Here is a 16,143-nt window from a genome sequence, read left to right as displayed (position 1 = left end):
TTTATTCATAGAAATTACATGTGACATACAATATAGTGCACAGTGAGCTAAATATTCAATGAAAATATCAGACAGTAATATGTTGGGTTTATTTTTGTTGCAACAGGATGAAGGATAAACAATTTAAATGTACTTCTCTTTATTTCACAAATAACCTGCTGTTTCAATTCCTCATCTAAAAAATAAAGAAATACAATCACGGACTTATCCAATGAATTATGTGTGTTTTGTTCCAAAACTTTAGACTAAGATAGATTTACTGTATATAAGATAATGAACACATTACTTGTAGCATGTGTTTTATTGAATGTGATCAATATATTGCTAGCGTCACACTTTAATTAGCTGGGGTATCTGAAAATGCTTACAGTTTATAAGGGGCATATCCAATGAACCCGCGAGTTAACGTGGCAGGGCGCAAGTTTTTTGGTATTCAATTAGTTACGCAAATGTAGCCACGGTAATTTTCAATAGGATTTAATATGGCTTTTTTCTCAGAGCCCCAGAGCAGGTGCAAAGTCTGGGTTAATCCTTATTTTAAGGTAAAATGTTTTGGTTCAGCACTGGTACACCCCCACCCCACCCTCCCAATTTGAAGTTTTTAATTAGTTTATTTTGGCTAATAATTACATGTCATTTTTGGGGTGACATTATGAGTGTACAATAATTGGTTACAACATGTGGAACAGGTATATGGGGGTGTTGTATGGATAGGACAGGTGTTTTTAACATTGCAGGTGGTAGTTACAGATGTTTTTTAACATATTTTTTAAACTGGCTTTAAATTACTTAAAAATCACCTTACGTACATTTTTGTGCACTCCTAAATTTAACTAGAGCATTTGCTGAAAAATAACTTGCCTAACATTTTTTTAATTGTTAAAAAATGGAAAAATTTGCCATTTAAAATCTTTTAGGAGCCCAAATATTTTGCTACTGGCCAGTAATAGAGATCTATAATGCCATCCAATACTTATTTGCAGTTTTTTAGGGAACACGCTGATTTTCTCATTTTTCAACATAATTAATGCAGCTATTAACAGCAAAAATGACCACGCAAGTATTTTTTTTTCAGTTGGGTGGCGTGTGAACAGGAATGCGCATAGACACTTTAATTGGAAATTGGGCACGATAGGCTCTTTCATTTTAGCCAGAAAATCTCATAGCTAATTGGATATACCTCTAATATCCTCTTTTACGCCAGAGCAAAAACCTTGGTTATTGCTCGGTCTACCCGGATTGCAGCTCAGTGTAAAAAGGTCCCTGAAAAATAACCTGGGTCAAGTGACGTGGCAATCCAATCCAGGTACTGTAGCTGCCAGGGTAGGACCCAGGATGGACCTGGGTAATGGTGCAGTGTAAAAGGCGCAAACCGGGTTATCCGACCTGGGTCATGTCTAAAATGAACTGATTGGTGGTTGTGGAGCAGTCACCTCCCACTATTTATGACCTCACAAGTTTAGCAGGGCAGACCCAGGTTCAGTGTGAACGGGGCTGACATGAGAATAACCCAGATCGATGGTGCTGTGTAAACGGTGTCTGACCTGGGTCTGACCTGGGTTGGAACCATGTCTAAAAACCCAGGTCGGACCAAGGTTTTTGGTGGAAAAGAGGTATTAATGTAAATTGTGTTCAATCTTTTTTCTATTGGTATGTATTTAATGGGAATTTAAATTAAAGGAATGGTGACATCATTGATTACCATAATAATACAACAATATGCTTTTTTAGGATAAGATAAGAAAATTTAATAAGAAGAACAAGTAAAGGACTGTCACTAAGTTGATTTAGTAAGGAACTGGATTACTTTCTTACACGGAATACATAGCACGTGTTACCTGATTTTGGGGTGTTTTATTTTCTTCAATAAGGTTAAAATGGCAGCTTTGAGGGTTACAAATTCAGATTTTTTTTAATCTCGAAAACAAGTTAAATAAGGAATTAAGTATGTAAACATGTCTGTATACCTATATCCACAAATATATTTTAAAGATAACCTAGTAGTAGTGGTATCTATCATGACAGTTCACAAACACCTACACATGCAGTTAATTTTACACTCATAGCAAGATCCGGCATATCCTAAGGTGGAAAGGACACGGCAGATTGTACTGTACTTATCCTGTTCATCCTACTGTGTCACAGTGAGAGTGTGGTACAGTTAGAATTGGTGCATGATCAGCTGCTGATTTGTAAATAGGCACTTGATGGCGCTATTGGCTGCAACTTGGCTCCATCTGCCATAGATACTGTATGCTTAATTTATATATATGTCAACATATCACACTTAATCTATAAAACTAGAAGACACATTATTAGAATCCCCTGGCCAAAAAAGTGAAATATAGTAAAACAAAAATGATTATTTTCCACCTTTGTACAGTGTAGTATTGTGTCTCCCATATACTCCATACACCCTGTATACCAATGACCAAAAGAGTAGTAATTGTATGTATTAGGGAAGCCAATGTAACCTCTTTAGAGTACAGTATTTGTTTACAGTGCTACCACCCAAGCTATAGGTACAGTATGAGAGTATGTAGAAATTAGGCTTGCTTGGGGAAGCCTAAGAAACACTTATAATATAGGGTGCTATATAAGTAAGTTAGAAAAACACAATTCAATAAAAAAATCTTTATATACTTTGTTACCTTGTTATTTATTGTATTCTTTGGCATCAACTTTACGCTATCACTCTTCTGGGTAAGTGAACACACCAAACAGAGTTACCCAATGTTTACTTTAGTGTGAGTCATAAACAATTACATGACATTGGTATAGCAATCAGACAGTGACATAAACAAATTACAATTTTAAAACCAAATTAGTATATATTACTTGACATATGTATCAATACATTACAGTTCTCTTAGACCACATGAAGGTATACTTAGACAATCTCAATGATACAGTGTGATAATTGTAAACCTTACTACATTAAATATCTATAACCTTTCCTTTTGTATTGACACTCTTCCTTTGATAATTAGAGTTAAACGGCTCAGAGTCCTTAGGTAGTGAAGAGATCTCCTATTTGAGGCAATGTTAATTATAGTCTCAGACTACCATTTTAACTGCCTCTATGTGTTGACTTGTGGTTCTAGAATACCGTGGTAGGCTTATAAATTCCTTTCCACATAAATAAATTATTTTAAGCAACAAGAGGAAATACTGACTCCAGGCAATTCCCTTCTATAGATAAATAACAGTTACTATGCAGGTTTCTGCAATACCCTAGTGGATATAAGACATTATGATGCCTTTAGTCTCTATAAGGCAACTATCAGAAACCTGCAAAGTAACAATTTAATATTATAATCCTCTGCTGCCTTATACTTTAGGCTCTCTTAGATATGGCCCCAGATGGCTTGTGTGACTTATTCACACTTTTATTTTTGTTCTTATACTTGCTGTTCTCCCACAACTATTGGCTATAAAGAGGCAAAAGCAGGGATACTTGCAGATAGTAGGAATGGCAAACCTTTGCCCGATTCCACCTACTTCCTGTACTCGGGGTATCGGCATATATAAATGACAGCTATACTGCAGCTATCTATCTAAGCTGGTGCAGGAGCTGCAGGTGGATCATAAAATATAGGCTGTCAGTTTCTTCTTCCTGTAGGGCATTTAGGTAATTACTCTGTGGGTTGACATATGTGATAGAAATACTTAAAGCTCACCACCTTCTGGCACTAAGAAATCAATACTGCCCGTTGGACCCTGAGCTCAGGATGACAGGCTGACAGGGAAGACTCTTCTCTACGAGCCCCTGTACTCAGAGGAGTAGCGTGGAACCATAGCACCCGGAGAAAGTGCATGTCATAGCGCCCCCTCCCTGTACTAAACTTTGCCAGTGGGGTATGGCTAGCCTGCAGGGGAATACTGAAGTGAAGAGACAATATCAAACAATGGCAGTATCACACTGGGCATTGAGGTCCCATTGGGGGAATAGAATCTGATATTAAGGGTTAGCTGCTTTGGCACTGCTTTATTTATGTATAGCACCTATGATCTGACTTTTGCTTCTTTGAATCATTGTTATTAGTCAATAGAGGAGATTGTATTATATATTCTGAGCATTTAACTTAAATTGACAAAGTGAAATTCCACAGGGTGCACAGCTTATTTCTGCAATTACTGCCTAAAACAGCTATCACTGGAGTGGGAACACCTATGGGAAGCTCCCTTCTAAGCTATTCTCCTGCTTCGCAAATATACATTGCACCTACAGTATATTTATTTGAGTACTACTAACCATGTCATGTTCTGTCTACCACCATTATTATTATTTCAGGTCTCCTAATATTTTTTAAAAGATACTTCAAGTAACACTTTGTGGTCATGCCTGGGAATACCTCCATTACTTTAAATAGCAAAGCAGTGAATTTTATTTATCATCTCATACCTTATAATTGAAGTTTAGGACTTTACCTCAGATGTGTCACTTTTAAGTCCACTGAAGCACAATGAATGAATGAGGAGAGAAGGAAGGAGGGGATCAAACAGGGGAAGGGATGAGGAAAGTGATTATCAGAGAGGGGAGGTGACAGAAGCCGATAAGAAAGGAGAGGTGAGGGGCAAAGTGGGGCAGTGACAGATGCCAATAAGAAAGGAGAGGGGAGGGGCAAAGAGCCAATCACAGGTTAGAGAGGGGAAGGAATCAAATAAGTGAATGTAATCAATCTGGCAAGAGAGGTTAGGTGACAGAAGATGATCACAGAGGAGGGAGAGCCGGAGGGGAAGCAATCTGGGCAGCTTGAGGGAGCATGAAATGGAGAATGGAGAAACAGATCTCAGATGGCCATCATACTGTACAGCACCCCTTGAATTCCAGAACCCTGGATGGTGCCCTCTGTCCATCTTGGTGCCCAGAGCTCATGCTCCACTGGAACCACCCTCGCTACTCCCCTGCTTGTACTAAGGCTGACAGGTTTCCAGGCAATCAACCAGCATCCTGTACAGCTCTGCCTCTCTTCAACACTGGGCATCTCCGCTCCTTCAAGCAGCTTCAACTCCGACCACACTGAGCATCACCATGCGACTCCTTCAACACCTTTGGCCACCTGTCAGCAATTACCTTACCAGTGATCTAGCTGCCTTTAGCCCATGCTGCCACTGCCTATAGCCCACGTTGGCTACACTGCTTCCAACTCTGCCAGCTGCCGCCTCTCTTGCTCAATTGTTTAGCAGTGCCAGGGAGGGATCATGAGCTCTTGAGGGGAATCTGCACTGCAGACTGAGGGACATCAGCAACCGATGGTTAGCAACCATCGATGTTTCAGATTCAATGGAAGTACTGGAGGGGAATCTGCACTACAAACTGAGAGACATTGGCAACCAATGGTTAGCAACCATGAATGTTTCAGATTCGATGGAAGTACTTTTTCCATCGAATACCGGGAATTCGATGGTTGCCAGCCATCATATGCAGCTTCATGATGTCCATCTGATGGCTGGCGGTGGGGGTAAAGCACACCTCGCTGCTCTGCCTGGGAAAGCGGTGAGTGAGCAGTGGGTGAATAGATGCCGTGTACATGTGAACAGCATCTATTCTCAGTGTAGGGTGAGCTTGGGAGCATCCCAGCATCTCCGAGAGTGCTGGGCACACCCCCACAGTGATGTGAACGGGGGTGCTGTGAGGCTCTGCCCCCATTCACAGAGGCTCCGCCCCTTCCACTAGTCAAATAAATAGTTTTTACCATCAAATTCTTTTGATGTGATGGTTATTTTCAGTGGTGGAAGCCCAACCATCATTTGATGGTGTGCTTCCGTGTCCGAGCCTGCGGTAGGGATGGACATTGTTGGGCAATATTTGCCAACCATCAATGTTTTTCTTGTGATGGTAGTGTTTTTGCCATTCGATGGCACCATTCCGATGTTTATCACCATCAAATGGTATTTATTCTATGGTATTGTGATGGTTACCTTTTATTTAATGCTGAGAGCTGCACTGTCCCTGACTGCCGCTCTCAGCATCAGGCATCTTGTTCCAGAAGCCGCTCCATGGTCCACCCCCTATCCCACCCCATCTCGCACCCCAGTCCCACAACATCTCGTGCCCTGCCAGTCGTGCATTATGGCTATTGCGCATGTGCAAGCATGCTCTTTTGTGCATGCACATATCAAATAAGTATTTTCTTCATTAAATATTTTTGATGCGATGGTTACTTACCATCACATTGAAAGTTTTGATGGTGGAAGCCCAACCATCATTTGATGGTGGGCTTCCGATGGTGGGCTTCCGATGCCTTAGGTCACCTGCATTATGGTTTGACAGGTGTACCGCCCTAGCCTGCGGTGACTATGGCAGCGGTATTTATACCCCAGCTGTCCTGGATGCGTGGTCATCTAGCTTCCCGGCTTAGTCTCTCTGCCTCACGCTGACCCTTCAGGAATATTCCCTATGCAGCGTGTGCCACAATACCATGCTCCCTTTAGTGTTAATACAATGTAAATCTCCACCCTGGGGACATACTGCGCCTTATGAAAGGTGGAGAAGAAATGTGTTTTTTTTAGGTGCACGAATTTCACCCCGTTTAATGGGGTTAGTCCATAAGTAGCTGATTAATAAAGAACTGGTAAATGTATACAGGTAAGCATATATAGAAACTCAAATAGGATTTGAGACCCTCTGATGCGTTGTAAGATAAAGCGTACATCATGATGGTGATCAGTAAGCAAAATTAATATGAATGCTGTTGACCTGTTTATGCAGATCTTTATTATTTACTTATTATATGTATCTAGAGTAATGTGTCTAAGTCCAACTTGCATATGGTGGATAGAATTGGCTACTCTATTTTCATGAGATGAGTGTCCACAGTGATTACTTCACTCTGGTATATGTGGAGTTTGAATTATTTAATTCTGGTTATCTACATAGTATGCAAGGTCTAATAAACCTTGCTTAAAAAGTTGTCTGTTCTATTTCTTGTTGTATTGTGTGTCATGTGAGTCAGACATATATACTATTAAAAGTTAAGTTTTAACTACAGTATTTAAGACTGCCCCAAAAAATAGTTTTCTTTGCTCTGTAAATTATTACCCTATGAATGCTCACATAAAAAATTATAAATCCAAGCATATTAATTCCACTTATAGTTATATAAACTACCACATACCAATGTAAATCAACAAGTATACATATATTTATATTTTTTCTCATAACTTGTATATACTGTAGGAACTCAATTTTAACTTAGTACTATTTATTCAATATATATATATATGTACAGTATATATATATATATATATATATATATATATGTATATATATATTGTGACACAGTTAGGTTAGGGGGTCCCTCTCCTGGGTAGAGGACTCCTTCCTTACACACACACACAGCAGCAGGGAAGCAGCACACCAGTCTGGATGCAAGTACAAGCTGGTCTTTATTGTACAATGTCAGAAATAACATAAAGAAAACATAAACATAAATCCTAGCCCTGTCGGGGCACTAACTTCACAGGTAGTTCCCTCACTACCAGAACCTGGCAGGGCCTAATACCCTCGCCAGCAACAAAGGCACAGCACAACACTCACAGTTAGGTTTTCAAGTGTCTCTGAGCAAACTCCCTGTCTGCTCTCCCAGGTGAGACAATCAGCCCTCAACACACTAGGCTTATATTGGCCACTCTCAGGTGGAAACCCTAACAAGCCTGTTACCAGGCTGCGAGAACCAAAACCTGGAGTGGCCGTGGGTGGAGCCCTCCCTCTCCTCTCACCCACAACCCCCAGGTCCCAAACCGGCTTTTCAAAAAGCCGAATCTCAAGCCTGCTACACTGCAGACTTTCTCCTGGGGGTTTAAAACACATAAGACAGGAATCTGGGACAAATGTACCTGCCACAGACCACTTTACCAATGATCATATCACAATATATATATATATATATATATATATATATTTTACCTTTTAAATTACATTTATTTATTTTTCTTCTTTCCTATCACTAACAAGGGTGTTGAGGTGCGTATCCATTAGGCAATGGGGTAACGACAGTATGATTACGACATCGTAATCGTTCAGTTGTTCCTCATCCTGTAGATGCCCACAATGAACAATATGTGGTTCACTGCAGGTACCCTCCCTCACCCTCGAACATGCCCAATCTGTCATTATCGGCAGATTGACCGGCATGCTCTGGCGATGATTGATGACAAAAACGACCAGCGGGAGCGCGCATCGCTGGTCGTTTTCAACATTTTCATGCCCCATTCATTCACGATTAATGAGCGATTGAACGATAACAATGTCGTTATCATTCAATCGCTCTGTTTAATCGGCAAGTGGATACGCAGCTTAACACTGATAATAAAATGAAAAAAAAGAAAAGCTTTTGTTTAATGGCTAAACTCCCAGATCCCAATGTTCCAATGCTTAGAGGTAATGGTATCATGCATGTTGACTTTTCATTAATTTTGTATCCACCATCCGAGTTTACTGTACATCCAGGCATTTCATGGAAATTATTTGCTATTAGTTATATTATCAGCACTATATATTGCCAGTCTTACATTAGACAGCCTTATGTCTTTGTTTTGTTTCTTTTTTTTTAAAAACAACAAAGTCTTGAACAAATATTTAGAGGCAGGTGAATGACATTATTCACTAATGCACTAATGCAAAATTACCTTCAGTGTCAATAAGCTATTACAAATTTCAGGGCTCCAATCCAGCAACCTCAAAAGGTCAGGTAGCTAGGGAGTTTCACAAAACATGTATGTGAAAGGGCTCACAATAGACTTAATAATTAGAGCTGTGCACTGACCCACGTGGTTTGGTTTTGGTTTTGGATCTGGATTCATCTTCATGTTTTAGTTTTGGTTTTGCAAAACCACCCCCAGGTGTTTTGGTTTTGGATCTGAATTTAAAAAAAAAAATTATATAAAGTTTTTAAAAATGGCTAAAATCATGTAATGTTTGCAATCCAAAACCCGAAATTCCTATTTAAATTACAAATTCCGAACTGCTGGAAGATCCAAACCGCAACTCAGATTTACCATGATCTCCTCAGGAGATTAGAACCGTGACTCGGATCTGTCCAGATTCACAAAATTCAAGGAATTCGGATTTCTGGAGAACCGAAACGCACATCTCTGTTAATAATATTTAATATATTAATAATAATTAATATAAACTCATTTACATGAATTATGTATGTTTTTGTGGCATTATTATTTACAGAACTGCAGGATGGAAAACCAATAAACTACAGGGATCCTGGAGAAAAAAACATAACCAGCATACCAAAAATCTTATTGTGTTTGCTCCTAAACCTAGACCAACATTTTACTGAATGGTAGCCAGGACTACCAGTATGTCATAGAGTTACCTATAGTCTCAGCAGGGCTGCCAGCAGATCTATTGACTTTCGGTACTAAGAGGTGTGACCAAGTTTGAGGAGGCGTGGCCATGCCTTATTGTGAATGCCAGGGCCTTCTTTACATGGCGCACTGCCTATCAAGGGGGCATGCTCAGGGGTGCCTAGCGGGGGGGGTGCGGGCACAATTTACCCGGGCCTGGGCTTCCAGAGGGGCCAGCAGGGGCCCGGGTCCAGCGCTTTAATATGTAATATTATTGGTATAATGTTTTAGATCCCTTTTAATTGCAGTTTAGCAACATAATGTGCTTCTCCTGAAACTCAAACATTTCCCCCTCCCACCTGATACTGTGAGACAAAGGAATTCCAGAATGGGATAGTTTTGGCGTGACCCTTTGGCTAATGAAGATCCGTCTGCTCACACACAAAGAAGAAAGAACTGACCTATCCGACGTTGAGTATATACAGATCTCTGCCTGTACCCAATGATTGTATTCCCTAAGGACTATTTGAATGTGACCTTATAAATTGTACTGCAGTGACTGTTGGAAGTCAGTGCATTCAGGATTGAAGCCTTGTGCTGTGACAGCCGCGCATGCGTAGTGTAAGAGGGCGATACTCTATTTATATCTTTGTGCTAATACATCTTTTGGACTTTGGAACTCCAAGTAAGCTTGAGCAGACGTCACATTATTTATCATTAACAAGATGGGTGCTCTTCAGTGGAAATCACGCTACTGGAAGTTTCGCAAAACATACGGTTTTCGGTTTCTCAACAAAGGGTGGAGACGCGACATATACAGGTAAGAAGAACGCAATGTGTTCGAGACCTGTTTATCATTCTTTTTTGTGAAACCAAATGTCCATTTTTGTGTAATGCAATGAGCGCTGATTAGAACCTTGGGAAAAACTGTTTCTTTTATTGTCACTGTGCGATTTAATGTGATTCATTTTGCATAGTGTATGCCTCCTTCCTGTATTGTTGCCACATGTTTAATCAACCATTTTGATAGATAGTCCTGTTGTAGTTTATGATCACTTGTTAAAGCCTCTGAACAGTTATTACAATCATTTGGGAAAGTATTTTTCTGAGCAGAAAACAAAGGTGTATATGTATGTGGATTGTGTGTTGTAAAGTGAAAGTTGATTTACTGTTGAAGGATACAGGGAATGTCAGTTGCTGTTTGACGAGACAGGTAGGAACAGCTGAGTGTCAGTATACACGGCAGGTATACTGGGTACGAAAACAAGGGTTTTCGTAACACACCCAATAGTAATCACAAAGTTTATTGATAGTTAGTATCTCTAAGCGGTGTGATCAGACCGCATGGTTGAGCGTGCAACCGGGATTGTGACTTGGGAAGTTGTTGGAGGAATTATGCTGGCAAGGCTAGTGTTAGTAAATGCTTAGTGCTACCAGTTGTAAAATACTCAGCAAGTGTGCTGGAAAGGCAGGATATTGCAAAGTTGATATTGTTGTTCTCCCAGTTTCTGTGTCAGGGTTCCTCGCTGGGTACATTGACAATCACGGGTGTTGTTCAGTTGTACACAGTTGAGAAGAAGTGAGTGGACGCAGCTTGTGTAATTCGTCCATGGCCAATAAAATGTCTAGTGGTAGTTGTGTGCTGCGAAGCGTTGGAAAAGTCTGCTTCCATATGGGTGCTAAGCATACTCTAGAGATGGTCGTTGAGGTGCAGCTTAAGGAAGGGCCGATTGGTTCTGCAAGATATCTTATGCGTGTGAAATATTGTGCGTACACAAAGGCATACTGCGACCAATGGGTCAAGATGACCAGAGAATATGTGAGACCTTTTTCCCAAGTTTGAAAGTTTCTATTCAGAGGTATTAAGTACTGTTAGAAATAAAATATGTTTGATTAAATCAAAAAAAAAAAGAGAATTAAAATTGACTGCTTTAAACTGTGGCAACAAAAAGGGAACACGTGGCAAGGTAGCTCGTGTGTACCGGAAGGAAGCATTACAAAGCGAGAAGGGAGAGCAAGCGTGCCCCTGCCGCCATATGCGGTTGGGGGGGAGAGAACAGTCGATACCAAAAATGAAAAAAAATTAAATAAGTAATTTATATCCTGTGCTAAGTTGTTTTAACGGTAATGTTTCTGAAGAAGATGATGAACCCACTGTTATTTCAGCCATTGCCCATGCTATTAACATGCAAGAAGTACCACGCAGGAAAGGAAGGGGAGTGGATCCACCAGTAGGGGCAGCGGCCGAAATTGGTGAGAGTAGTAGAGAAAGTAATAGGTGGGGGAACATTCATTGTACCGAAACAGTAATTCCAGCAATTAATCCTGAATGTAGCGATGTGGTAGGTTTACATCCTGTCCGCACAATAGCAGTTCCCAATGGAAAATTGGACAAAGATGATGTAGTTCCTATAAAACATGTAGCAATGCATTGTCCATGGACTAGATCTGAGCTACATTCAATTATGTCTGATTTCCCAGATCCTAGAGAGAAATTTGTTAAAGATTTAGGTAATGCACATGAGCCAACTAATAAAGATTAATGAGTGGTGTTGAGGGCCTGTCTTCCTCCCAATATTGATATACAACATTTTATAAAGGATTGTCTATTGGAGTAAGATAGATCCTTAACAGATGATGATAATCAAAAAAATATCAAACAAATACTCTCACAGCTGGCCATATACTTTCCAGTGATAGTGAACTGTAGCAAAATTTTCGCTATCAAACAAAAGATAGTGAGAGTGCAGCAGACTATTTTGCCCGAGCTCTGTTAGCAATGACCCAGTACACAGGGATAGCAGATATAAAGGATGATGTACATCACACGGAAGTAGCTGTTACGGTGATAATGGATGGTCTCAAGGAAAGATCTAACAAATTGTCAAAAATGTATTAAGGATTTGGGTAATGCCCATGAACCCACAAATAAAAAAAATTGGAGAGGAATCAAGGTAGATGCCCTTAGGAAATCAGCTATTGACCATGATAAAAAATATAATCAAGAGAAAGGAAATGTAAATTGGGACAGTTTAAGAAGGGAAATAGAGACTTAGGTTATTCTACCCTACACATAATCAGAAACAGGGAATTTGGCCTAAATTATTCAGAGAATTCCCAAGTACCTGATGCTACATAAAGAGATAAGCACAAATGATAGCCACAAATGCTACATGTGAGTATGTCAATAACTCTTGAAGTTTAGGTCATACCTGTATGCTACAGCCAGTTAGATTGACAGAAAACCTCAATGATGAACTTAATGAAAAAAAAAATAATGTTTCTGGTACTAATCAAACTTTTATTTCAGATAGAGGGGCGACCAGATTCTTAATAACCTCTATATGTATCCATCCTTAGTCATATGGATGAGTTATTGTTATGATCATTATTGTCTTTTTTTGCCTAATGCTAAAACAATTGTTTCATCTCTTGCAAGCAGGATACATTAAGGATAAGCTACAGCCATGTCGGTCAAAGGAGAAATATTGTGGGACATGTCTGAACCAGGGCACAAGGCACTTGGGCCCTCATTCAGAGCCGGACGCTGTGAGCAGAGCGCTCGCTCTGAATGAGGCCCATCCTCCATAAAAATGGAGCATCCTCCTGGACGCTCGTATAGCTGTGGGTCACCACCCACAGCTCATACGAGCGTGCAGGATGATGGTCGCGATGGTCTTGACCATCGCGACCATCGCCAGTGCGACCAGAAGCCTGTGGTCGGGGTTTTCGACCACAAGCCCTGGAGTGATTTTGTCTCTATCAGAGCCAAAATCACTCCCACTGACATCACTAGTGATGTCAGTGGGGCCGGCTTCTGACGGTAGGCGTTCCCTTGGGAACGCCTCCGTCTGGGAGGCACGCCCCCGGCACGCCCACCAAAGGGGGCGTGCTGTCAATCAACATCGACAGCACGCCCCCTTTGATCAGACACAACGAGCGAAGGAAAGTCCTTCGCTCGTCACGTCTGGCGCATGCGCACGACGGAGCTCCCTCCGTCGTGCGCATGCGCAGTGCACACCATCGACCCACTTGCGAGCGGACAGCCGCTTGCGAGTGGGTCTGAATGAGGCCCTTGATTCCGGACAGGATTTATGAAAAACAAAGTATAAGGGCAAAATCTGATATTATATGCACACTATGCAGTATCTGCTCATTCTAAATTTGATACAAACGAGCACAAGATGGAAGTTGTCCCTTATGGCATCATCAAATAATAACCATCAAAAGATGTAATAAGCTAAATCCTGTAATTTATTTACCATATGTATCTCATAAGATACAAAGGGTGGAGAGTGATGAGGATTTAGCAGTTACACAGATACGCATGATTGCATGGAACATTTATATCAGTTTGATTTCATATACACTGCTCAAAAAAATAAAGGGAAGACTAAAATAACACATCCTAGATCTGAATGAATGAAATATTCTTCTTAAATACATTGTTCTTTACATAGCTGAATGTGCTGACACCAAAATCACACAAAAATTATGATTGGAAATCAAATTTATTAACCCATGGAGGTCTGGTTTTGGAGCCACACTCAAAATTAAAGTGGAAAAACACACTACAGGCTGCTTCAACTTTGATGTAATGTCCTTAAAACAAGTCAAACTGAGGCTCAGTAGTGTGCGTGGCCTCCATGTGCCTGTATGACCTCCCTACAACGCCTGTGCATGCTCCTGATGAGGTGGCGGATGGACTCCTGAGGGATCTCCTCCCAGACCTGGACTAAAGCATCTTCCAACTCCTGGACAGTCTGTGGTGCAACGTGGCATTGGTGGATGGAGCGAGACATGATGTTCCAGATGTGCTCAATTGGATTCAGGTCTGGGGAACGGGCGGGCCAGTCCATAGCATCAATGCCTTCATCTTGCAGGAACTGCTCACACACTCGAGCCACATGAGGTCTAGCATTGTCTTGCATTAGGGGGAACCCAGGGCCAACTGCACCAGCATATGGTCTCACAAGGTTTCTGAGGATCTCATCTCGGTACCTAATGGCAGTCAGGCTACCTCTAGCGAGCACATGGAGGGCTGTGCGGCCCCCCAAAGAAATGCCACCCCACACCATTACTGACCCACTGCCAAACCGGTCATGCTGGAGGATGTTGCAGGCAGCAGAACATTCTCCTTGACGTCTCCAGACTCTGTCACGTCTGTCACATGTGCTCAGTGTGAACCTGCTTTCATCTGTGAAGAACACAGGGCACCTGTGGTGAATTTGCTAATCTTGGTGTTCTCTGGCAAATGCCAAACGTCCTGCACGGTGTTGGGCTGTAAGCACACCCCCCACCTGTTTACGTCGGGCCCTCATACCACCCTCATGGAGTCTGTTTCTGACTGTTTGAGCAGACACATGCACATTTGTGGCCTGCTGGATGTCATTTTGCAGGGCTCTGGCAGTGCTCCTCCTGTTCCTCCTTGCACAAAGGCGGAGGTAGCGGTCCTGCTGCTTGGTTTTTGCCCTCCTACAGCCTCCTCCACATCTCCTGATGTACTGGCCTGTCTCTTGGTAGCGCCTCCATGCTCTGGACACTACGCTGACAGACACAGCAATCCTTCTTGCCACAGCTCCCATTGATGTGCCATCCTGGATGAGTTGCACTACCTGTGCCACTTGTGTGGGTTGTAGACTCTGTCTCATGCTACCACTAGAGTGAAAGCACCGCCAGCATTCAAAAGTGACCAAAACATCAGCCAAAAAGCATAGGAACTGAGAAGTGGTCTGTGGTCACCACCTGCAGAACCACTCCTTTATTGGGGGTGTCTTGCTAATTGCCTATAATTTCCACCTGTTGTCTATTCCATTTGCACAACAGCATGTGAAATTGATTGTCAATCAATGTTGCTTCCTAAGTGGACAGTTTGATTTCACAGAAGTGTGAATGACTTGGAGTTACATTGTGTTGTTTAAGTGTTCCCTGTATTTTTTTGAGCAGTGTATATAAAGTTGGGGTCCTATGACCGATAAGAATCATGTTTTATGCTTATGACAGCAGCAGGCAAACCAGTGGCACAGGCACGACATATACAAAGGCGTTTGACAGCCTTACAACTACCAGGAGAGGTGGCAGTCATTAATTATAAAGCACACACATATGACAGATACCCAGTATCACTTGGCAACAGTAGGGCAGATGAAGCCACAAAGTGGGCGAGCAGGCCTACCTGTAAAAACAAGTGTTACTAAGATAATGATGTTTGAAGTTCTAAGTGTATTAAAACTAATTGAAATGCAAGATTTGTGTTCCCAGCGGGAAAAGGCCATCTGGAAGGCAAAGGAATGTGGTCAGGAGTCCTTGGGTCTCTGGAAGGATGGACAAGGTAGGCCAGTAGCCCCAAGACATATCTTCCAAGCCTAGCAGAGGCTGCACATGGTCTGACTCATCTGGGTAAGGAAGGTATGTGTGAACTTGTGGGTGCATATTGGTGTGCACCAGGATTCTCTTCACAGGCTAAGAGAGCAATTTTCTGTCTTACTTGCTTGAGAAAGAACACTGGGAAGACAATACAGAGCCATCCCATATTTATCCTACAGACGGACCTTTTCAGGTAATACAAATCAACTTCATCCAATTACCACCCTGCAGGTATTTAAAGTATGTATTAGTTTAAATTGACATGTATTAGTTTGTATTGACATTTTCTCTAACTGGATAGAAGCCTATCCAGCTGCCTCTAATACTGCTGTTTTTACTGATAAGAAAATTGTTCAGGAATTTGTGTGTAGATTTGGCATTCCCAAAGTGATTGGAAGTGATTGAGATACTCATTTTATTGGTGAAGTTTTCCAGAACATGTGTAAACTCAGGGGTATTGGTAGCAGGTTG

The sequence above is a fragment of the Taudactylus pleione genome, unplaced genomic scaffold (assembly GCF_031769625.1).
Source record: "Taudactylus pleione unplaced genomic scaffold, aTauple2 ptg000436l, whole genome shotgun sequence".
Classification (NCBI taxonomy): domain Eukaryota; kingdom Metazoa; phylum Chordata; class Amphibia; order Anura; family Myobatrachidae; genus Taudactylus; species Taudactylus pleione.
Note: the sequence above shows the minus strand (reverse complement) of the source record.